Raw genomic sequence first — 15,344 nt, forward strand, 5'->3', positions numbered from 1 at the left:
GGGGGGGGTGGGTCCCCCCCCCCCCCCCCCCAAAAAGGCCCAATTTTATTTATTTATTTATTTATTGTGAAAATAGTTTTTTTACTTGTAATTTTTTTTTTCGCGTTACAATCCACCCTGAAATTTTGTAATCCGATCTTGAATCAAATTCTGGATCCGTCCACCATAAACCATAATGAAAAAAAAAAAAAGTGTCTAAAATCCCGATACCAAGGCAACGATCCCTACTCCTAGAAAGATTCAAATAACCTCATTTAAATAAAAACACTAAATCTATAAATTACATTAAAATAACACGATTAAATTATTAGATGGGACCAGCCAAGGATCAACGCCGATATCCAGCTCGTAGGTTGCATCAGTCTCCGTAGCCTAAAAATGGTTTGCCTAGGAAACAAAAATATCAGTAGTATAAGACGAGTCATTGCCTTGCCAATATGTCCGGCTGGATCTCAAACACAAGTAGCCTTTGGTATTCCTTCTTTTGGTAGTGATTCTTCAACACTAAGTACACGATGTATTTGAAGGAAAGAACTCATGAAGGAATGGTAAAGTTCATTACCGGTGCTATGTTACCTCTAAGCATAGTGAAAAACGATCGTTTAACAACATTCGTGAAAAAATATCTCTTACCAAGGTACTTAGGGGTAAGTAGAAACACTCTTCGTAATGATACACTGGAGTATTTCGTTAGAACCAAGAACCAATTGATTAGTGATTTACATAAATATGATAGTGTTATATCGTTTACTTCGATAAATAAAAAGGTTATATAAGATCAACTGCACACTATATAAACCCATTTTGGGTGATGCATAAAAAAATTGATGCTTTCAAGTTTGAATTTCCTTATAATGCTAACAATATATTTAACGTTCTCATATAAATTATTGAGGAATATTGTTGTGAAAGTAAGATTCGTTTTTTTACGTTTGAAAATGTTAGTGTTAATAAGCTTGTTATATATAAACTTTTTAAAGTACTTAATATTGATTTTGGTGGATTTTATTTCATGTATGTTGTCTGTATCTATATAAACCCATTTTGGGTGATGCATAAAAAAATTGATGCTTTCAAGTTTGAATTTCCTTATAATGCTAAAAATATATTTAACGTTCTCATATAAATTATTGAGGAATATTGTTGTGAAAGTAAGATTCGTTCTTTTACGTTTGAAAATGTTAGTGTTAATAAGCTTGTTATATATAAACTTTTAAAGTACTTAATATTGATTTTGGTGGATTTTATTTCATGTATGTTGTCTGTATCACATTTTTAATTTAATTGTGTAAGATAGAATGGAGCATATTAAGGATCAATTGATAGAATCAGGAACACACTTAATATTTTATCTTGGGGTATATTATCCCACTAGTTCAAGAGTTCTTGAACTTCTTTTTGTCATTAAAATACATTTCAAAATACAAAAATGATCTCACTTTTTCTGAAATATTGTGTGTGCTACAATGGCAATTACAATGGGAAGTAAGGCTGTAAGGCGGAGCGAATCCGGAAAGTAAGGACATCTTGAGCAAAATGACCTTTTTTTTTTTTTTTTGAAATTGAAGTTTTGAAAATATTTGAAAGGCTTGCCTATGTTATTTCTTTTGGCAAGTGTAATGGATCACAGGTACAATTTAAAAAGCACTAAATATATTATCCAAAGAATCCCAAATTATTTTGATTTTGACCAACCTATCACTTATTTAAATTTAGAAAACACTTTAACTTCTATACACGAATTGTATGCACAATGATTGAATGCAAATTAGTTGAGCAACCTCCGTACCCACCTGTGTTGCTAATTTTAAAGAAAACGATGTAGAACTAGTGAATTTATTTGAAGACATTAGGGATGAAAGATATGATGCATGAGGTTCTTCTTCTAGTAGTCTCCTACATGTAATTCGACAGCGAATGCAAGTCCTATTGGAATGTCTGCTAAAGCTTAGTAGCATAGAACCAGTTGATGCAATATAATTTGATTTAATTGATTTATGGCAAAAGAAAGAATGAAAATGCCTTTATGTTTTTACCATTACAAAAAATCTATTAACACCTCGAGTTCGTATTGTAGTTTTGGAGTTTGCTTTAGTGCACATTGTCCAAGGTCAAGAGTAGAATGAAAGAAGATATTTTGAAAGCAGTAATGTACGTAAAGGACTGACAAGACGCATATTTTCGAATAAAACTAAGTATGAGGAAATTGCGTATAGTCAAGTAAATGATATTTAATTTCTCATAATGTCATACATTTAAACTTTTTGATTTTGTTAATAATATTTGACTTTTTAGAAAAATTGTATATGTAACAAGTTATTCGTGTATAATTTTTAACTCTGCCAACTTGAAAATTAATTAGCGATCTCAAGCCTGTATAAAAGGAGGAGGGTTTGAAAATAAAATTTTAAAAAGAACTTCAAATCTCAATTCAATTTATCATTTATATATTCTATTTCTACATTTTCATACATTTGATACTTATGCAATTCAATTATTCAAATCAAACCTCATTTATTTTTCTTCTTTGAACCAGGTTTGAATTTTTTTAAAAAATCAAGCCTTTGAAAACAAAGAATCCCCAAATTCCAAGTATCATCAATGAAACATGCTGTCAAAGAAGAATTCATTTCCTTAAATTCCAATATTGCCAATGAAGCATGCTGCCAAGCAGCACTGTGTGTTTGGTAGCACGCTTCATGGGCGATTCTTGAAATTTGATGATTCTTTGTTTCTGGAGGCTTAATTTTTTTTTTTTTTTTTAAAAAAGGTACACATAACAAGTAGTTCATGCACAATTTTAATTCCACCTACTTGAAAATAAGTAGCTGATTCCAAGGCCCTAGAATTTGAGTGGAAAAAAAATGATGTAACGCCCTGACTCCTTGTGGACCGGAACGCTACTTACTTTATTTAACTAACGGTGGTTTAGTCATATGAGAATATGTTTTAGCGAAAGTTTAATTTTTACAATGATAATTTTAACAACCACCTTTCGAATACTTTAAATAAAACACTGAACAAAAAAATAACGGAACGTAATTTATTTGAAGAAAATACAATCTGTTCTCGCGTTCAGCGTTATTCAAATACTTTAAAGAAATAACATTGAAAACGTTCACAAAAATAAATCTAAATAACTTGTTCACTGGGTTTTCCATGGGCTCGTTGCACCACTCTCCATCTTTTTCATCATCCAGGCCCAAGGTAGAATCATATCAATCTGTAGAGAAGGAGTTAAACCCGTGAGTTAAAAAAACTCAATAGACATGTAGAGTCATGACTTAACACGACGCCTCGATCGGAAGTACATGTCATACCGGAGGTACCATTAGACATACAAACATTAACATAAATCTTCATTTGCTAGAAACTTATAACTTAACACGAATTAATACTTTCCACCTCTACCTACCTTGATTGATGCTTTGAACCTTGTTGAAAAATGTACTCCTTTGATTTTTCAAAAAAACGGTCCATTGAGAATTGATACTTGGAAAACATTTCTTGATAGCACCAAAACTTCTAGGAAAAACTAATTTTCCTCCCTCTCATTTCTCTTTTTTCTAGACTTGAAAACTCTCTTTTATGTTTAGAAGTTTTTGTCTTGGTGTAAAAAATATGTATGCATTGGGGCCTATTTATAGGTGAAAATCTCACAACTTAAGGGTAAGTGAAAGGCCTAATACTAATTAATACGGGTGCCATTTATGTGGGAGTTATAGGTTTAAGAAGGTGCTAGAAAATCATGTAGGAATTTGACTTTTCATATTCCGCATACTTCGGTTGATACTGTACAGCCTTTAATATTTCTATCATAACTTCTTCTCTCGATATCTGATTGAGGTAATTTAAAGTGCGTTGGAAAGTTAACTCAAAGAGATACAACTTTTCTTGAGATATCATTTTCCAAATCAAATTTTTTCTATGTCGTGAATGGGTCTCAAATGAGACTAAAAATCTGAAGTATATTTTAGTTATCCAATATTCATGTCTTAGTGCCACTAAGGTGTTTAAAATTATTTGGGGTTCTACATCCCTCACACCTTAATTAAAATTTCGTCCTCGAAATTTACCTTCTGATTGGGCGAATAGTGTTGGATACTTGTTTTTGGCTTCCTCTTCCCCTTCCCAAATGGTTCGATATAGCGGGGTCGTAGCTTTCCTTTCTTACCAAACCTAAGTACACTTTTCATCGGTACCACTTTCAAAACACTTTTTCTCCAACTTTGAATTCTAAATCCTTCCTCCTGTATTCGCATAGCTCTTCTTTCGATTCTGTGCTGCCTTTATCCTTGCACGGATCTTATCGATTGCCTCAACTATCCTTTCAATTATTACTGGTCCCAAAACTCTCTTCTCCCCAACTTCATCCGAATGAACAAGAGACCTACATCTTCTACCATAGATAGTTTCGTACGGTGCCATCCCGATAGTTGTTTGGAAGCTGTTATGATATGCGAATTCTACTAGGGGTATGTATGACTCTCAATTACCCCCTAGATCCAAAACACATGCTCTCAGCATGTCTTCCAAAGTTTGGATGGTCCTTTCAAATTGACCATCGGACTGAGGGTGATATGCTGTACTAAAGTTCAGCTTCATTCCCATAGCTCCTTATAGACTTTTCCAAAATTTGGACGTGAACCTTGGGTCTCTGTCAGACACAATGGACACAGGTACGCCGTGTAATCTCAAAACCTCCTTAATGTACAACTGTGTCAATTGGTCTAAATTGAATGTCATTTTCACTGGAAGAAAATGAGCTGACTTTGTTAATCGATCCACTATTACCCATACAACGTTGTTTCCACTTGCTGACTTCGGGAATCCAACCACAAAGTCCATTGTGATATTTTCCCATTTCCATTCTGGTATGTCCAATGGATTTAACAATCCAGTCGGTCTTTGGTGTTCTACCTTAACCTGTTGACATACCATGTACTTTTCCACGTACAACCCTATACTTCTTTTCATATTTCTCCACCAAGATGTATCTCGGAGGTCTCGATACATTTTTGTGCCACCAGGATGTGCGGTGTACGGGGTGGAATGGGCCTCTTTCAATATCTCGTTTCTCAAGGCTTCATCCTTAGGCACACAAATTCTCCCCTTAAATATCAGTGCCTGATCCGAAGCTATTCCAAAATCATTTCTCTTATCAGTACCAATTTCATTCTTGATCTTCAACAAGAATGGGTCATTACCTTGTGTCTCTATAATTCGATCTCTAAGAGTAGGTCGAATTATCAAAGCTGTTAGACGAGCAGTGACTTGTCCTGGTATGGTAACCACTTCGATCTGCAACTTTTTCAAGTTCTTGACTAACTCCATTTGAAAAGTGGGTAGTGACGCCAACTGTTCCATTGATTTTCTACTTAAGGCATCGACCACAACATTAGCCTTACCTGGATGGTAATGGATAGTGCAATCGTAATCATTCACCAATTCCAACCATCGTCTTTGTTGCATATTCAATTCCTTTCGTGTGAATAAATATTTAAGACTCTTGTGCTTTGTGTAGATATCGTACTTCCCTTCATACAAGTAGTGTCGCCATATCTTCAAGGCGTATACTACCGCCGCAAGTTCTAAATCATGCATCGAGTAGTTCTGCTCATGTTTCTTCAATTGTCTCGATGCATAGACTATCACTTTTCCATTCTGCATCAGCACACATCCCAATCCTTGCTTGGATGCATCACTGTATATAACAAACCATTCGGTACCCTCAGGTATTGTTAACACGGGTGCTGATATCAACCTCTGTTTAAATTCTTGGAAACTTTGTTCACATTTATCCGTCCATTGGAATTTTGCTCCCTTCAACCTTTATCGTCTCTTGTTTCCCTCCTGAAAGATTTACTAAATATCCTTGACATGTTTCTTTTCTCAACATCTTCTCAGCTTGTAAAATCGATACTAGTCAAATAAGGGGTTTCGTCTTCATTCCAAGGAACGAAAATGGTTCCTCTCCTGGTTTCTGAAATGATACCTCTCTTTCTTTACATCGGATGGTGGTGTAATTACAACCCAACCAATCCATGCCTAGTATTACATCGAAATCCTTCATTTCTATCATGTATAGGTTCGCTTCCATTGGTTTTCCCTCAACTTCAATACTTACTGATCTGGCTATTCTATCAGTACTCAAATGGTTGCTTGAAGGAATGCTAACCTCTAATGTACCTTCCGACTTATCACAGGTAATACTAGATTTAGCCATAAACGATGGGACATAAGTATCATGCTTATATCTGGGTTCAACCCTTGTTCAAACTTCCTGACTTTCTTGTCCTCCGTATCCACCAGATGTGGAGTATGCCTTGAAAGTTGGACAAACTTCCTTTCATACTTAGTCAGGGACATAGTCCTTTGCTTGAGTTAGAGAAATTCACTTTCTTTGTGATCCCTCAAAGACTGTGGGAAGTACTTGTCCATTACTTCCTCTTTCAATCGCTCCCAAGTCAATTTCGCTTGTTGCTCTGGGGTCCTCGTCCTTGACATCGAGTCCCACCAGTGGCTTGCATCATCGGAGAACATAAACTCAGCACACTGGACCTTCTGGGCATCCGTGCACCCTATTAATCAGGATATTCTCTCCAACTTGCGTGCCACTCCTCGGCTGCAAGTGGATCAGCTGCTCCATTGAAGGTAGGGGGCTTGTGTCTTCTAAATTGCTCGACCACTGAAGCATGGGTTGGAGGAGCATTAGGAGCTAATGGTAGGGGTTGCGCTTGGTTTGGGTTTTGCCTGCCAAGGTCTTGGACCGCTTGGAGGAGATTTCTTATCAAGTTGGTTTGGTTTGCGCGGGCCATTTTTCTTTTCTTATTAGTTTCATACTTTGAATTCTAACAAAGAAGATAAAGTTTTATTTCTTGACATAAAGGAAGTTGTTACAAGGATTTAAATCTAATCCCTATAAGTTCTACGGATCTTCTTTGGTGGAGCCTCATCTCCAGAGGAGTCTTCCGCCTTAGGTCTGGATTCTATGTCCATCTCAACCTATGGCTCGGGCTCAGGATCATTCCCTTCTTCAGGCTCTTCTTCTTCATCAAATTCAATTACTATCTCTGGTTGAGGTTCTAAGTTTTCCTTCCATAGGTCTAGGAGTGATTGGCAATACACTTTAAATTCAAATATATTTGGGTGCTCCTCTAGCATTACATCCCTAATCATGACTCTCATATCTCCCCCATTGAGGTGGAAGGAAGTATATGAGGTTATTTATAGCCTCAATATGCATTATCTCCATTCCAGCGTTCACCGCTGTCATGCATCTCTTATAGACATCATGTATATGTTCGTCAAGTGGACGGAGCAGATCAGTCACGTAATTCTCATCGGACTGAATGGCAATTCTACGGTTCAATGCTCCTCTATATGCCCTAGTCGTTCTACGAGCCATATCTGTTGTATTTTCACATATCATACACTTTTTTTTTACTCTTGGAAAAATGGCTACTGTTACATAACATTCTACCTATAAATTCTAGCCCAGTGCGTATCTTTTGAAAAAAAACACATCTTTCAAATCATTTCTAACTGGCATAGTATATCTTTGAAAATAAGCACAAGTTGTACCATAGCATCGCAAAGTATCATAACATAATCTTTTCGTGAAAACATTAACTTTGAACATACCTGGGCCATAGGCTGAGATTGATGGATGGATGCAAGATGCCATGGAGTATCTTAGACTTTTTCAACATACTTGGTCTACAGAACCGGCTAAACCGTTTTTTTAAAAAAAAAAATTTGGTCTACAGAACCGGCTAAACCGTGCTCTGATACCACGCTATAACGCCCCGACCCCTTGTGGACCGGAACACTACTTATTTTACTTAACTAACCGGTGGTTTAGTCATAGAAGAATATGTTTTAGCGGAAGCTTAATTTTTACAATGATAATTTTAACAACCTTTCGAATACTTTAAATAAAACACTGAACAAAAAAATAAAGGAACGTAATTTATTTGAAGAAAACACAACCTGTTCTCGCGTTCAGCGTTATTCAAATATTCTAAAGAAATAATATTGAAAACGTTCACAAAAATAAATCTAAATAACTTGTTCACCGGGTTTTCCATGGGCTCGTTGCACCACTCTCCATCTTTTCCATCATTCAGGCCCAATATAGAATCATATCAATTTGTAGAGAAGGGGTTAAACCCATGAGTTAAAAAAACTCAATAGATATCATTGGTGTATTCGTGATCAAGCTATACATTTCAAAGCTGTAAGTTTAGAAACATTTTCATAGTATGATTTCCGGTAGAATCCCAAACACATAGAGTCATGACTTAACACGACGCCTCGACCGGAAGTACATGCCGTACCCGGAGGTACCATTAGATATGGAGGTGTATGCCATACTGGATGTACCATTAGACATACAAACATTAACATAAATATTCATTTGTTAGAAACTTATAACTTAATACGAATTAACACTTTACACCTCTACCTACCTTGATTGATGCTTTGAACCTTGTTGAAAAATGTATTCCTTTGATATTTCAAAAAAAAAAAAAACACTCCGTTGAGAATTGATGCTTGGAAAACACTTCTTGATAGTACCAAAATTTCTAGGAAAAACTAATTTTCCTCCCTCTCCTTTCTCTTTTTCCTAGACTTGAAAACTCTCTCTTTTATGTTTAGAAACTTTTGTCTTGGTGTGAAAAATGTGTATGCATTGGGGCCTATTTATAGGTAAAAATCTCACAACTTAAGGGCAAGTGAAGGGCCTAATACTCATTAATACGGGTGTCATTTATGAGGGAGTTATAGGTTTAAGAAGGTGTTAGAAAATCGTGTAGGAATTTGACTTTTCATATTCCGCGTACTTCGATTGATACTGTACAATTTTTAGTATTTTTATCATAGCTTCTTCTCTCAATATCCGATTGAGGTAATTCAAAGTGCGTTGGAAAGCTAACTCAAAGAGCTACAACTTTTCTTGAGATATCATTTTTCAAATCAAATGTTTTCTATGTCGTAAATGGGTCTCAAATGAGACTAAAAGTCTGAAGTATACTTTAGCCATCCAATATTCGTTTCTTAGTGCCACTAAGGTGTTTAAAATTATTTGGGGTTCTACAAATGACAAGCTTGTGGGCTAAGCTTGGCCCTTAATCGTCGTCTCTTTGATAAGATGAGCTCGTGGACAATGGCCCTGAGTTGCCTCGGGTCAGCCCATTGCTACCTCTGAACCTATACTTTGATTAATGGCAAGATTATAGGAAAATTATGCTCGGTACAAATTCTGGTCCCAATACTTCCCTATTTCTCAACCACGTAAGAAAGCAAATTTCTAAAAGAACGATTCGCCACCTTAGTCTAACCATTGGTCTGAGGGTGATAAGCACTGCTAAAACAAAGGTCCATATTAGGCAAACCCCACAAGTTGTAGCAGAAGTGGTTAGTGAAATGAATGTCACAGTCCGATGTAATAGATGTAGGCGATAGTGCAAGCAATAAATTTCTTGAAAGAATAGCTGGGTCCAGGGGCGAGTTCAGTTAGGGCGGATCGCGAGCATTGAAAGCTTACTATCGATTGCCAACATTTGTGATAGCAAGATTGTTTATTAATATTTAATTAAATAACATTCAAAAAAAACGTACGAATTAGAACTAAAAGAACAAGATACACCACTAGAACTAGAATTAGGTACGAACTTTCATTTTAGATGAAAAATCGTTCCATAATCTGCAAAATGCCCTAATTTATTTTTCAATTAAATATGCAATATATATTAATAAAATGTCAATATTCAGTTTACAATTAAAGTTAATTAAACAAGTATTATTATATTAACAAAATTGAAATTATTTATGTACTTGTATAATTTTACTTTTTTGCAATTGATTTTTTATGAACGAATGCAACCTTTTGTTAATTAAATAAGTTATGTTTAAAGATTTCTTATGACACTAAGGCGAATTTTCCTATAAATTCATCCACATTAATTGACGAAACTCTAAAATGAATTGATTAGAGGGAAAAAAGAAAAAGAAAATCAAGAAGAGGGACAAAGCACCGATTAAAATGTTTTTACTTGCATTAAACTAATAAAATTAAACATTTATTATTTTGTTATATTATGTGCTAAAATTCAATAAGTGCCATGATGGTAAAGTGATTAATATGTTTAAGAAATGTAGCAAGTTTGAATCACATTTCTTGTATTTGTTTTGGTAAAAATTGTTGAAATATAAAGATTATAAAAAATATTGCTCTTGAAGAGTTTTGAACACAGGACCTCCAATTTAATAATGGAAGGACCAACCAGCCGAGCTATTATAATCTAAAAATTCTATCTACTATCAGTAAAAAAACAATTCTCCCCCGCGAATCCAGCAAGGGCAGCCACAACTGAATCTGCCCCTGGCTAGGTTACAAAGGCTGCATCAGCAGTGAACTTGCAAAGGATGAAGTGCACCATCTTATAAAATCTATTAACCATCATAAAGATAGAATCACAACCTTACTAGGTATGGGAAAGGCCCAACAAATCCCACACTCAGGACTATGGTTGAGAAGGAATTAGCAGCGGCATATAAAGACATACATAAATGTCTGGCCCTTGAATGGCAGTGGTCACTACATTTGGCCAAATGGATGGCCAGACGAAGGAACACATGACAAGGTCGAGTATACGATCTCGACCAACGTGACTCTCGCGATGAGACTCACTAATGATTGATAGCCACAGACTACAATCCAGAACACAAAGATGAAATCCCTCAATTGGCTGGCCCGAATCAACTCCAGTACACAAAGTTAAAGACTCACTAATGATTTACAGCGAGAGATCAAGAACCTGACAACTTCTAACTAAATAAGGCACGAAGCGCCCTCTCTGCTCAACCGTCTCAACCCTGAACTTAAGAGGCATCACATTGTAGCTCAAAGGGCAACGAAAAATCAAGAAAAACAAAAAATGGGCCGAAAACAGCTTTTGTGACAAGACGATACAGTTTTTGTGCTTTCATTATGATTAGGAAAAACTAGTTCTTTCTGTAAGATTGTTAAAATTTTTATGTTATCACGTCGTTTTGGGGAAAAAAAAGTTTAAACTTATTTTCCACTCAATCTCTTACAAAGATTTATGTGTTCATATATTTTCGACCTCATCCTTGTGCCCCTAGCCATGTTAGGACAGTTCGTTATTTAACTTTATATTTTATTTTTGTTCTTGGAAAATTACACTCAGGTTACATTGCCATAAATGTGTGTGTGTGTGTGTGTATATAATTAAAATTACATCTGACATTAATGAACAAGGACTAACTTCTTCTTCTTCTTCTTTTATTATTATTATTATTTTTTTTTTTGGTATCCAACAAGAATTATCTTTCTTACGGTTAAAAAGTCCAATTTAGCCTACATTTGGCTTCTGATGTCTAAAATTCAAATTTTTTATACTTATATTCAACCTTACATTTTATGAAATTCACAATTTTGTAAAATTTTCCAATTATGCAGTCTATTATCTTTTATTTAAACTTGCTAAAAATCTATTTTTTTGCTAAACCAATTAGTTATTCCCATAGAAAATCTACAGAGAAACATTTCTTCCAAGTCACAAGATAAGAGTCATTTCCATTATCTTTCTTTGATTACAGATCAAGATGAATTTATATCTATCTAAGTATATTTAGATAGATATCTATCAGATCGTGACTTCATGTACCAAACATTTCTATATCGCTGCATCCGATATTTTTGTTTCGACAGTGTGATGGAGTATGGATGCGAGAAAGAGACTTTCATTTTTTTTATGAAAAAAATAGGAAATTCTCTCTTTTTAAGAGATTAAACTCAATAGAAAAATATTCGAAATGTCTTTTTTGCTTTGACCCGTGAGAAGATATACTTTGGAGTTTTAGATTTATCTAAAGGAAAATGAGATATAATAAAGAAGACACTCAAAGAAAATGAAAAAAGAAATTAATAAAATAAAGTAATTGTAATAGTTTAGTATACATAGAAATTAGAATAGTCTGTAGATCTCTTTATTTTGAAAAATCTCACGAACAAGATCTAAAAGTAACATTAGTTAATTGAACAAGAGGGGGTAGGTCGGAGGATCGGTTAATGGTGAGAGAGGGGATCGCTTGTTCCTTGAAAAGTTCTTTCAAAGGATTCATCTATCCGATTGATGAATCATAAGAAGACAATTCATGGTTCATATGCTTAGTAAGAAAGAATAATCAAATTGAGTTTATGGATTTCCCTAGGTCAGTTTATGGGCCAATAAAGGATTTTGATCTTCGAAACCCATTGGAAGGGACAGTGCAAGATAAATCATAGAGAAATAATCGAATCTTCGGACGCCCCGAAAATACTATGTGGTGCTCGGAAATGGTCAAAGTAGTTGAATAGGAGGATGATTATGACTATAGCCCTTGGTAAATTTACCAAAAACGAAAATGATTTATTTGATATTATGGATGACTGGTTACGGAGGGACCGTTTGTTTTTTTTGGCTGGTCCTGTCTATTGCTCTTTCCTTATACCTATTTCGTTGTAGGGGATTGGTTCACAGGTACAACCTTTGTACCTTCATAGTATACCGATGGATTGGCCAGTTCCTATTTGGAAGGCTGTAATTTCTTAACAGTCACAGTTTCTACTTTTGCTAATAATTTAGAGTATTCTTTATTGTTACTGTGGGTCCTGAAACACAAGGAGATTTTACTTGTTGGTGTCAATTAGGCGGTCTGTGGACTTTTGTTGTTCTCCATGGCGCTTTCGGACTAATAGGTTTCATGTTACATCAATTCGAACTTGCTCGATCTGTTCAATCGTAACCCTATAATACAATCGCATTCTCTGGTCTAATTGCTGTTTTTGTTTCTGTATTCCTGATTTATCCATTAGGTCAGTCTGGTTGGTTCTTTGCACTAGTTTTGGCGTAGCAGCTATATTTCGATTCATCCTCTTTTTTCAAGGATTTCATAATTGGATGCTAAACCCATTTCATATGGTGGGAGTTGTCGGTGTATTAGGTGCTGCTTTGCTATGCGCTATTCATGGTGCTACCATAGAAAAGACTTTATTTGAAGATGGTGATGGTGCAAATACATTCCGCGCTTTAACCCAACTCAAGCTGAAGAAACTTATTCAATGGTCACCGCTAATTGCTTTTGGTCCCAAATCTTTGGGGTTGCTTTTTCCAATAAATGTTGGTTACATTTCTTTATGTTATTTGTACCAGTAATCGGTTTATGGATGAGCGCTCTTGGAGTAGTCGGTCTGGCCCTAAATCTACGTGCCTATGACTTTGTTAAAATGACTATAATACTATTGTGCATTTTAAATAATTAAAAGGAAAAGTAAAAGTAAAGGAAAGGTAAAAAAGAAGAAAAAGAAGGATTTCTAGTGTGGGATTCAATCCTCAACATTTCTTTGAATAAATGCGCTATCAAATGTTACCTAAAATCATAACGACTACTAGAAACAGCACGATCCCATAGTCAAACAGAAATTCACTCAGTAACCATTTATAATTTGTTAGTAACTTTTTGGTAGAGTTAATTCAATCAATGACTACTAAACTTTACTAAACGTTACCACTTCCTCATCTAAATTTAAAAAGGTTACTCTTCGCTCGTTGAACTTTGCTATAAATTACTACTTGTTCACCGAAATTTAAACGGCACTTATTGCTCACCCAAAGTTAAATAAAGTTTCTCATCAATCACCCATCTAATTTTCATGAGTGTTACTTGTTGTAAATTTTAGTAAGCAACGGGTAACTTTATTCAAATTTGTGTGAGCAATGAATAATCTTTTAAATTTCGATGAGTAAGTAGTAATCTATAACAAAGTTGAATGGACTACGAGCAACTTTCAAAGATAAGTAAGCAAGTAATAATTTATAGCAAAGTTCAGCGACCATTCAGTCCAGTTTGATTCTGATTTTCACCCCAAAAAAATCAATTTTTTGACTCTCACTTTCAATAGTCAATCGTCATTTTTGGCTTCTTCACGCTCACAAATAGGACACAATTTTCTCTCTAAAAAAAAATTAATTTTCATAATCAATATCAAATAGGCCCTGAATTGAACAATTTCCTGACGCCTTTGATTTTGGTTACGAAGGTAGAATCTAAAATACAAAAATCAGATTTATACCTGAAATTTGAGAAAATGTCCAAAAAAACTACTCAACAATTAAAAAAGAAATTCTTTCTATTGTTGTTTGTGTTTCAAAATTTATGACTTATTGAATCAAGAATTTTTAAGAGATTACAAATCTGCTAAAAATACTCTTAGAAGATGTTAAAATATTGCTCTAATTGTCCTCCGCCGACTTCTCCACTTTTCTGTTCTCTTTCCACTTGGCTGAAGTAGGTGTTAATTTTTGCTTCTTTTTGTTTTATTTTCCCTGATCTGGGTTTGGCTAGCCATTGCCTCATCAATTATTTGTCTTCTAGTATGCAATTTTTTGTTGCTCACTTTATATTTGTAATATCTATAGTAACATCAAGTAAATTTATACTCGTCCTATTTTGGTTAAAAAGCAAAAGACTTGCTCAATAACATAAAGAAAAGTCTCGCAATTGTTGTACTGATGAATGATGTCCTATGCTATGCATTTTTCTGTGTTTTGGTTACAAGAAAATTCTGTCAAATTATTGCATGAATACAATCATGTGAGATTGCACTCCAGGTGTTTGTGGAAATGCGAGACCCACATGCTAATATTGGGAATGGCTTGGGTAGAGGATCGACTTATCTATAACTAACTCTTGATGCGATAATAATGCAGAATGAAAAACGAAGATGTGCATTTAAATTTAGTCTATTTTGTATGGATTGCTGACTGCTAATTTTTAAATTTGTTAGAGACTACAAGTAGTGAAGAAAAGCTGAGACCTTAAACCCGCCATTAATGTCACATTTATTTATTTATGTTTTGTAGTGAACTTACAGCGCGTTTCACTTAATCTCAACTTCAGGTTTTGTTCAAGCTCTTGTAACTGGTAAAAGGTTGTGCCTGTTTTCTGTTAGTTACACGATCAATTTCGAAATAGATTGTAAGCTAAAGCCAAGAACCCTGAAAGTGTATGCCTGGAAGGTGGTGTCATAAAGTGTACATAGTCAATATTTGCTTCTAATTTCTCAAGATACATATAAGGCTTCAAAATTGATTTCTCAATAGCAAATGGTACAAAATCACAATATAGAGCTAGAAAGTATTTACATGAACAAGTTAAATGGAAGAGCACCAAGAAAATAAAAATTAATAGACACTCACCTTGCTTCCAGCTGGGTAATGGTCATTTCATTGCATGAACTAGTTATGCTTTTACCTATGGATACATCTCTTTCT

The sequence above is a fragment of the Olea europaea genome, chromosome 6, assembly GCF_002742605.1.
Source record: "Olea europaea var. sylvestris chromosome 6, O_europaea_v1, whole genome shotgun sequence".
Lineage (NCBI taxonomy): Eukaryota > Viridiplantae > Streptophyta > Magnoliopsida > Lamiales > Oleaceae > Olea > Olea europaea.